The sequence below is a fragment of the Chinchilla lanigera genome, unplaced genomic scaffold (genome assembly GCF_000276665.1).
Source record: "Chinchilla lanigera isolate Chin_1 unplaced genomic scaffold, ChiLan1.0 scaffold00014, whole genome shotgun sequence".
Lineage (NCBI taxonomy): Eukaryota > Metazoa > Chordata > Mammalia > Rodentia > Chinchillidae > Chinchilla > Chinchilla lanigera.
The window spans coordinates 16,687,902-16,698,092 of record NW_004955415.1 but is presented as its reverse complement, the minus strand read 5'-3'; the positions used below and the strand labels follow the sequence as shown (position 1 = coordinate 16,698,092).

The window sequence follows — 10,191 nt, the reverse complement described above, 5'->3', positions numbered from 1 at the left end:
TTTCCCCTAATTTCTTTCTCAGTAGCTCATTGTTGGTGCATAGGAAAGCTATTGTTTTTTATGTATTTGTTTTGTGTCCTGCTACTTTGATGAGTTTATCAGTTCTAGGAATCTACTGGTGGAACTTTTGGGTCTTCTATGTAAATTGTTATGTCATCTAAGAATAAGAATAGTTTGACGCCTTCCTTTTATATAAATATTCCTTTTATTTCTTTCTCTTGTCTGGTTGCTCTAACATTTTGAGTACTATACTGAACAGGGGTAGTGAGAGTGGATAATCTTACCTTGCCCCTGAATTTAGAAGGAAAGCTTTCAGATTTTCCCCATTTAGTTTGATGTTGTCAATGGGTTTGTCATAAACAGGTTTTATCATAATATTCTATGATTATTATGGTCAGATTTTTATCATGAATGGATACTGTCTTTCCACACAATTAAAAATGTAATTAAAAAAGTAAATTTTTCATTACTTTCTTGAACCTCTGTATTTTGCCAGTGTTAGTTGTGATTTTTGCCTTTTCCATTTCTAATTCTGTTGATATGGGGTTTTTTTCTTTACCTTTTTTTAGTAAGTTTGGCTAAGGATTTATCAATCTTCTTTATTCTTTCAAAGAACTGACTCTTTGATTTATTGATCCTTTGTAATTTTTTTAGTCTTAATTTCATCAATTTCTGCTCTGATTTTCATTATTTCTTTGCTTTTATTAATTTTTTATTTAGATTGCTTTGTTTTTCTCAGACCTTGAGATGTATCAGTAGGTCATATTGTAGGATTTTCAGTTCTTTTAATGTTTGTGTTCACAGCTATAAATGTTCTTCTTAGAACTGCTTTTATGGTGTCTCAGGTTTAGGCATGTTAGGCCACTTGATTGTAGCAACATTTTTACTTCTTCCCTGATTTCTTCTGTGATCTATTGATTATTCAGTAATGTACTGTTTGATTCCATGTTTTTGTGCCATTTCTATAGTTTCTTTTGCTGTTGATTTCTGGCTTCATTCCACTATGATCCAATAGTATGGAAGGAATTATTTCAACTCTTTTATAGTTATTTAAGCATGCATTATGGCCTAAAATATTGTCTATTTTGGAAAAAGTTCTGTGTGCTGCTGAGAAAAATTTTGTTGGATGAGATACTCTATAGATATCTATTAAATCCATTTTTAATTGTGTGGTTTAACTCTGGTAATTTTCCGGTAATTTTTGTCCAGTTGATGTCTGCAGTTGTGAGATGAGGGTGTTGAGGTCCACCACTGTGATTGTACTGGTGTCCATCTGTCTTTTTGCATCCATTAGTTTTTGTTTTATGAAGGTGGATGCACCAACATTCTGATTTAATCTCTCAAAGAACAAACTCTAGGGGCTTTTTGTCTTAACTTCTTTCTTTTTTCTTTGGTACCAGGGACCAAACTCAGGACCTTGCTTGCCAGGCAGGCGCTTATGCCACTGAGCTATATTCCCAGCCCTGTCTTAAATTCTGCTGATTTTTATAATTTCTTTCCTCTTACTACCTTTGCATTTGCATTGTTCTTGTTTTTCTAGGACCCTGAGGTGCATCCTTAGGTTATTTATTTGAGCTTGTTCTTTTTTCTGATGTGAGAATTCACAGCTATAAACTTCCTTCTTAGAACTGTTTTCTTTGTGTCCCATAGGTTCTGCTATGTCATACTGGCATTATCATTTTATTGTAGAAGCTGATTAATTTCTTCTTTCATGCCATCTATGATGCACTGAGTATTTAAGAGGATATTATTCAATTATCATGTGTTTGCATAGTTTCTGTGGTGTCTTTTGCCATCAGTTCCTAGTTGCATTGATCCAGTAATCTGCATGGAATAATTTTGACTCTTTTACATTTATTTAAACATGCTTCGGGGCTGGGGATTTAGCTCAGCGGCAAAAGTGCCTGCCTGGCAAGCGCAACGTCGTGAGTTCGGTTCCCGGTACCGGAGAAAAACCCAAAAAAATAAATAAATAAAAAAAAAATAAACATGCTTCAATGGGTAGTATGTAGTTAATCTGGAGAAAGTCCCATGTGTTGCTGAAAAGAGTGTGTATTCTGTTGTTGCTAGATGGAGCACTCTGTAGTTATCTATAAAATTGATTTGCTCAAAGATTTGGTTCAACTCTGACATTTCTTTGTTGATTTTTCTCCCATTCTTTTGGGGTCTTATCTAAAAAATCCTTGCCCATTCCAAAATCCTCAAGGATTTCCACTATATGTTCTTCTATAGTTATAAAATTTCAAGTCTTAAACTTAAGCCTTTAATTCATTTTTAGTTGATTTCTGTAATTGATGAGATAAAGGGTTTAATTTTATTTCTTCTGCATGGGATAAGCACAGGGTGGTAAGCCTTTCTCTGAAGAGATTTTGGTTTTCTTTCATGATCATGTTTTGGTTTTAAGATCATTTTTTTCACTGGTGCAGTAGATGCCAATCTTACTAACCATTGCTTAGGCTGAATGATTTAATATAATAGAGGCTTGATAAACACCTATTCTCCTATTATTTTAAGAAATAAAACAAATACTAACCATGTTCCCTTCTGCTGCTTACTTTCATGCTGCAAGAATTCCACGGTGGTTGCACTTAAATATCTGAGTCCTGGTAGGCTCCCTGGAGACATCTGGAGGCTAACTACACTCTGGTGTCTCAATATTCCAGTGGTCTTCCAGATGGGGAAGCAAACTCTCTAACTGTCTGCAGATTGGACCACAAAAATTCCACTCAAAAAATAAACAAAAGGCATCTTGCTTCCTACCTTGAGGTTCAGTTCAAATCACTCAAACAGCCTGTTTACAGATATGATTCTTTCCTTGATAAGGGCCTCAGCATGTTCTTTTCCAAGCTGTTTGGGTTCATCTACAGGGCAAAGCCCAGGAGGAGAAAGCTCACTGGGCCCCTGCAATCACAGCAAAGAAGCTGTTTTTCCAGGATCTGGCACCCTGCAGTCCTTGCACGGCAGCTTTCCCAGCTTCCCAGCACTGCTGGAGAAAAGCACGCTCCCAGATCAATGGATGGCAAAACAATTTTCACATTCCCCACCCTATGAAGCAACTGTCATCAACCTTCCTTCTACTTTGTGGTTGACAAAAATATGTTAAGATGCCCTTGCCCTAAAAAAAAAATGTTTCTAGCTAAATTTTAAAACCTTAAACTTTTACCTGAATTCTGCCATCTTTACAAGCTACTGTTCCATGTTCTTCCTCCTTTCTCCCACTCTTGAAAGAGTAATCATCAATCTTCAAAGAACTAGACTGTACTTTGAACCTTAGGAAACTGCCAATATTCAAATGTATTGATCTATAAAATGGTTCATATTGTTCAACCTAATACCACTATATGTTAATAGTGTTTGTTTGTTTAGAGGGAAATGTAGGTGGGTTTTGTATACTACTTTACATTATGTTTTCTATATTTTCCATCATTTTTAAATGATCAGCAGCTCACTCTTCACATCCTCAAAGCACAGTGATTCTGAGCCCTTTTCCACCGGCTCTTTGGACCTGCCCCCATTGTTTCTCTCACTGAGGCCATCAAATATGCCCAGTGACCAAGTTCAGCCAGAGGGCCAGATGAACCTGAGGTGACATTTGACATGGTTGCATTTTAACATTCTCTCCTCCACAGAGCACTGATTATCTTACTTCCTCAGCCTTAGTCACCATATCTGCTTCAGTCACTGCACAAATATTTACTAAGAATTACTTTGTGTCATATATTCTCTAAGGACTAATAAAATTACAGTGAACACAATACCATGTTCTGTCGTTGCCTGGCCCTAAGATGTGGGCATTTTCCAGGGTTTCACTTACCTCTCCTCCTTTTTAGCATCTTCTCCTTAAAATAATCCCTTCCCTTAACTGATTTCCTTCTGTTCCTTGACCTGTATGCTAGTGACGAATAAATTCCTTACTTCTTCCCCTTATGCCTTTTCCAGAGAACATTCCAGAAGCACCTCAAATTTCATGTGTTCAAACCAAATTCATTTGGTATCTCCTACTATTCCCTTATGGTTTTTCCTCTAACATTTCATATCTAGATCCCAGTTTTCCTATTTGTCCAGTCATGGATTCTAGAGCAGCCCTTATGTCTTTGATAGGTTTTTCCAAAAACAGAACATCAGACTGAAAAATGATGACAGAGAGTTTTTAACTGGAAGGCTAACCTGGCTGGAGAGGGAGTGAAGAGGGCAGGCAGGAGGGAAAGAGTAAGAACAAAGGAGATGTGATTGAGTGAGTTCATGCTGCAATTCCACATGGGACTTTCTGAGGAGCCATATAGAATAGGCTTTCAGACTTTCTCAGTGAGATACGCAGCTGCAGAATTTTTACTAAGTCTCATTTCCCAGTAGTTTAGGGTTACTGGGAGGGAGACACAAGCTGAGTCTTCTCTCTGCACTTTCAGTTTCCACAGGCACTGCCATCACAGCTGCAGGGGAAATGAAGAAATGTCATAGCGGCCTTTACATATCTGCTAACCTCCTGTTAGGGTTTCTGTCGAGAATGTCCCACAAAGCCTTCACGATCTCATAGGCAGGGCTTGTAACAGGTGATTGCATCACAAGAGTGCTATGCTTCTAGGTCGATTTCTCCACGCATGAGTTCAGCAGTTAAATGTGCTGTTGGAACCTGGAGCCTGGCCAGAAAAGGCAGGTCACTAGGGAAGGTTCAGTTCCTCTCTGGCACCTTCCTTCCCTCTCTCTGCCTCCTGGCTACAATGCCTCGAACAGCTTTCTTCTGCTGTGCCTCTCTGCCATGTTTTCTGCTTCAGAGCCATCACTGTAACTGTGAACCAAAATAGACCTCTCCTCCTTGAAGTTGCAGGTGTCTGGTGTTGTGTCTCAGTGACAAGGAAGTGACTAAGACACCTCCATTTGTCCCCCTTACTAGTCTCCTTCTCCTAGTAACTCAGTGTCAGTCTTTCAAGTATCGTTTGAGTTTGTCTCTTTCTCTCCATCATTTCACAGGTCAAATCCTCATATCTTATCTGAACAATTGGCTGTGTCCATTGAATACTACCAAATTTATCTATCTAAAAACAAGTCTCTTCATGTCAATTTTGGGTTTAGAAATTCAAGTTGGCCACCATGGCTACATATCGAATGCCTACACAAAAAGAATCCAAATTTCTTGTGATGGCATAGCTGGTACTCAACATTCTGTCACTAAATTTATTTCCTGTTCATCTGCTACAGTTCAGACTACCCACCCTCAACCTCACCTCAGGCTTTTCCTGTGCATATGCTACTTCCACTGCTCAGAGATCTTATTCTTCTATGCTGAGTCTGGTAGAGTCCTGCTCATTCTTTATCGTCCTACTCTATTTCACCTCCTTGGAGAGTCACTTCCAACTTTCTAAGGAGGGTTCTAGCTCTATTGTCTGGATACTTTGTGGTTCCCGCCGATCATTCTTAACATGTTATTATCAGCATAGGTCTTTCTCCTCAGCTAGACTGCACATTCTTCAGGGAAAGTTCTATCTAAACTTCCTGGGCTGAGTTTAGTCCAGGATCCACGATAGACACTCAGCAATCATTGAGTGAGTAAATAAATAAAGCACATCCCACCTCTTAGATGTGCCCAACCTGAGGAAAGATTAGGCTCTATTACCTTGTAATCTCCGGTAGGGGGACATTCATAATTTGAACATTCTCAATTGCTTAAGTAATGAGCATTCTAATATGAATATAGATACATTATGTTACAATATAATATTAGCTAGCAGATAGAATGATATAAAAGAGTAGAAAGAGGTCTTCTTGGTGTTCAAGACTAGAATCCAGGGTAGAACTGACAGTGCTTCAAAATCAGGCTTTTAGAATCCAAGCATTATTTTATAATTAACACATATTGCTTAGATCAAAATATGCCACTTTCATGTATTTAGGACCAGCTGATTCAGGTAATTTTACTATTGCTAAAAAATTAACAGATCTAAAGTCAGCAAGCTTCCCACATAAACACTACAAAAATTCTCTGCCTCCTAGTAACTGCTTTCATTGTCTTTCTGTAATCAGTACAATAAGTTATTACCTTAGGTGGTGCAGGAAGACCGAAATGTGCCCTATTTTTATATTTATTATATAGCATGTGCTCTCTCTACTACATGGACATAAGGAAAAAGGACTAGAAGAAAAACATAAAGGAAATCTAGTCAAAGTCAAAACATACTACTAAAATAGAACATTGAACTTTGCCAGGGCTTTCCAAGGTACCCAATTCTTTTTGTTTGTTTGTTTGTTTTGTTTTCTGTTTTTTGTTTTTTTGGTTTTTCTCCAGTACCAGGAATCAAACTCATGACCTTGCACCTGCCAGGCAGGTGCTGTGCCGCTGAGCTATATCCCCAGCCCCCAAGGTACCCAATTCTTGATGAACACAGATGGGCTGATTTGATCTAATCTTGAATTTCCTCAGTGTCCAGAAGTAAGCAGGCTCCCTACTATCTCTCTACAGACTTGTCATTAATTCTGTAGTGAAAATATTCTTGGACAGCTTTGTGCAGTGGCAGTATCATAGCCAGTGAGGTTTATCCAAGGTGTGACTGTTGCCAGTTGAAAGAATATTCTCAAAGATTTGTAGTTAAATTACAAAAAGAGCAGTTGTAGATGATTGTATATTTTTGATTATACTTGTTTGTCAGAACCTAAAAACGTGAATTTTATAGTATTTGCATTATATGTGATCCCAAATTTCTTTACAATGGGGAGAGGAGGGACTTATAAATGTGAAAGGACACTCAACATTGTCACTCAACTAGAAAACATGATTTTCAATGATAATGCGATGCTTTTACAAACCCTAGACTGATGAGCATTAAAAGACTGGTAATAGCAAGTATTGGCAAAATGTTGAGCAACGGAAACTTGACATGTGAGATGGCAGAGGTAGGTAACATGGCCAACCAAGACAGAACACAGACAAAAGAACATTTAATAGACATGCTGGGCAACAGTGAGTGAGACACGGGGAGGTCTGCACGGTGGAGCAGAGGCCGTGCTGTTTTACAGGGGCATAAGAGGTGCAATTCTCAATAGCTAAATCTTGGAAGCAGCCCATACGTCCATCAGTGGATGAATGGATGTAATGGTTGATACACTGTGTCAACTTGAGAAGTTTAGAAGCTTAACTAAATGACTCAGCAGGGAGCCAGGGTCCTTACTTTATAAACATCCTGAGCTTGTGGAAAAGGAGGGCATGGAGATGGTGTGAGGAGATAGCCAGCATACAATATAAGGGTGGAAAAGAGGCCTGTTCTTCCCCCTTTTGCTCTTGCTGCTTTTGCTATCTTCTGCCTCTTTAAACTGTTGCCCCTGTGGCATGCCACTGTGCTTTGGAGCCAGTTGATTATGGACTGAAACCTCCACAAACTGTGAGCTGAACAAACCTTTCCTTCCTTAATTTTGGGCATCAGGTATTTTGTCTAAGATGATGGATAAAGAAAAGTGGTACTTGCACACAGTGGGATAAACCTGAGTCATGCATGGAAAATGGATGCACCTTAACACCATAATGTTAAGTTAATAAATCAGACACACAAGCTTCAATATTGCATGGATTCTCTTATATGAGAAACTCAGAATGTAAATAGAGAACAAGATAAAAGACAGACAATAGGAAATAGTGAGGAAATCTTTTGCATATGAGAAGGGGACAAGAATGGAGGGTATGGGGAGGGTGAAATGGGGATTGTACATGTTATGTATAAGACGTGTTATGCACATGTAGCAATTCTTCACAAGGAATGTGATCATTCCTTGTGGAGGAATGTGATCATTCCTTGTGGAGGAATGATGTACCACATGTACCACAAACATGTGCCGATAAAAAATAAATAAATAAAAACTGTTCTCTGATAAATAAGAGGGCTAAAAGGAAGAGGGGGCTTACTTTGTGTAAGCACAGTCAATGGGCTGCATCCTCCCATGTCCTGCTGATAAGATCACTAGTGATGTGATTCTTCTGGAGCATATTGCTTGTGTAAGAAGATGTCAGTAGGGGTGAGTCATGGTTTATTTTAATATGGCCAATCAACCTAAGATGCTATACTTCATCCCATACTGGGCACTGCAAAATTCTCATGCATTAATGGTGGAGATGTTAATGGCTTTAATCACTTTGGAAAACTGACAATATCTTCCAATGCTAATCTTACTCCTGACCCTTGACTCCCAAGAAAAATAAATGCTGATGGCCATCAAAAAGAGATGAGCAGGAATGTTCACACAGCTTTATTCTTAAAAAAAAAAAAAAAAACTACAAAAAAGCCAACAGCCACGAGCAGAAGAGTGGTTGAATAATAGCATATCTTCATTCAATGACATTGTACTAAACAGACACTACTGAAGTACCCAAAACCATACACAAATCTCAGAGATATTATGTTAAGGAAAAATATGTCTAACATGGAAATATATTAAGTGATTCCATTTGTACCAAGTTCAAAACTGGGAAAAGCTAACCTAAGGCAGAATACATACTGCGCTTGGAGAGATGGGTATTAGTGGGCATGCTGTATATCTCTTTTCCTCTTCCAGCCTAGGTGAGGAGATGCAAAACATCTAGAGTGAGCAATAAGACCAAAAACATATAGTTTAGGCCAGGATAACTCATAGATTACAGGGATTCTCACATTCTTTTCCAGATCAACAGGCATGTGAATTAGAAGGGTATTTGGAGGTTGTGGGGTAGGGCCACAACTAAGCAATATAAGCTTGAATTATTTGTACTTTCTCAAGTTAAAGCTATAACATAGATTTCTTCTCATAAGCAATCATAACCCATCACATACTTGGCTAGCAGTATTCTAAACTGCAATGCCGGCTCTTCTCTTTCCAACAATATAGCAAAAGGTGGCGATTTTTTAAAAAGTGACTTGGCTCATGGCCTTGTCTTCAACAGTGACAACCCAAAAACTCTAATGTAAATCTTTAGCTTCAGTAAGTCAGCCCAAACTGATCTACTGCTTTGGTTGCTTAAATCTAATATTGTATGGCCACAAGGCATGTGGAAGATACCGAGAGAGCTACCTCTGGATCTCTTCTCTCCAACTCAAATTAGATAGAACCAATGCCAATCTACTATGGCCATACTGTTCCTATACCTCTTACCTCCAACCCTGCTCTATTCATTCAACAGGATTTGTAAAATATATACGAGGTATCATGGAAGTGGCTTTTCTTTAAGTGCCAAAAGTTGCCCTCATTTCAGCCTTCAATTTATGAGCAAGCCAAGAATTGAAGAAATTCATGCAACAGGGCTTTTAACCGGAAGGTGATTGGACTAGCCCAAGTGTCCCTTCATCCCAGATGTGGTTTAAATAATACCACATACATCCATCTATTGATGCTCCTGCTGCTGCTGTTCAGATTCTGTGCCACTGAAAAACTAAAGAAAGAAAGCAGAATAGATCTTATTGGAAATGGTAGTGTTACCAATTATCTGGGACCAATTTTAGTAGACAAACAGAGAACCTCAATCAACAAAGTGAGATCTCCTAAAACATTCAAGTGAAGTCCAAAGTACTCTTCCTGTGTTTACAGGTGTACCTGTGGGTTAGACATGCTTATATCATAATCAGAAGTATTTTAAATTAAAGGAAATTTTGTTGGTTATATAAATTAACTATATTACATATTTTATATGTGGCCTGAGACAATTCCTCTTCTTTCACTGTGACCCAGGCAAGTCAGATGTGTACAACACATAGGCTTTAGGCTTAAAACCTAGAGTTCAAATCCTTAAATTCAAATCCTCTTTACTTATTCCTATTCCCCTCCCCAGAGAAATGGTGTTCAATCTTTCTTGCTTTAGTATGAATTAAGGATTATACGGGGCCAGGCATGGTGGCACTCCCCTATAATCCCAGCACTAGGGAGCCTGAGGCAGGAGGATCGTTGCAAGTTTGAGACCAGCCTGGGCTACAAAGTGAGCTCAAGTCCAGCCTGAACTGCATAGCGAGACCCTGTCAAAAAAAAAAAAAAGAAAAGAAAAAGAAAAAAAAAAAGGATTATATGAGCAATGCAAAAAGGTGCTATGAAAGGCTAAGGCAACAGGGCCCCCTGCCTAAAGTGGCACACAAGGGTACCAGTCATTCTACTTGTTTGGGTTCTGTAGAAGGAAATAAAGCAAAACGATACAACCATAAGTTTCAACTCGTTGCTTCTTGTGATTTCTTTTTTTTTTTTTTTTTT

At 38.5% G+C, this 10,191-nt stretch overlaps 1 long non-coding RNA gene across 1 annotated transcript in view; it reads right to left on the bottom strand.

Annotated features, from left to right (window-relative positions):
• Positions 1 to 10,191, bottom strand: part of LOC102018490 — a 19,772-nt gene that overhangs the window by 7,500 nt on the left and 2,081 nt on the right. Inside the window, exon 2 of the long non-coding RNA XR_260300.1 lies at positions 8,479 to 8,559. This is a non-coding gene — a long non-coding RNA (uncharacterized LOC102018490). The remainder of the gene's footprint in view (positions 1 to 8,478; positions 8,560 to 10,191) is intronic.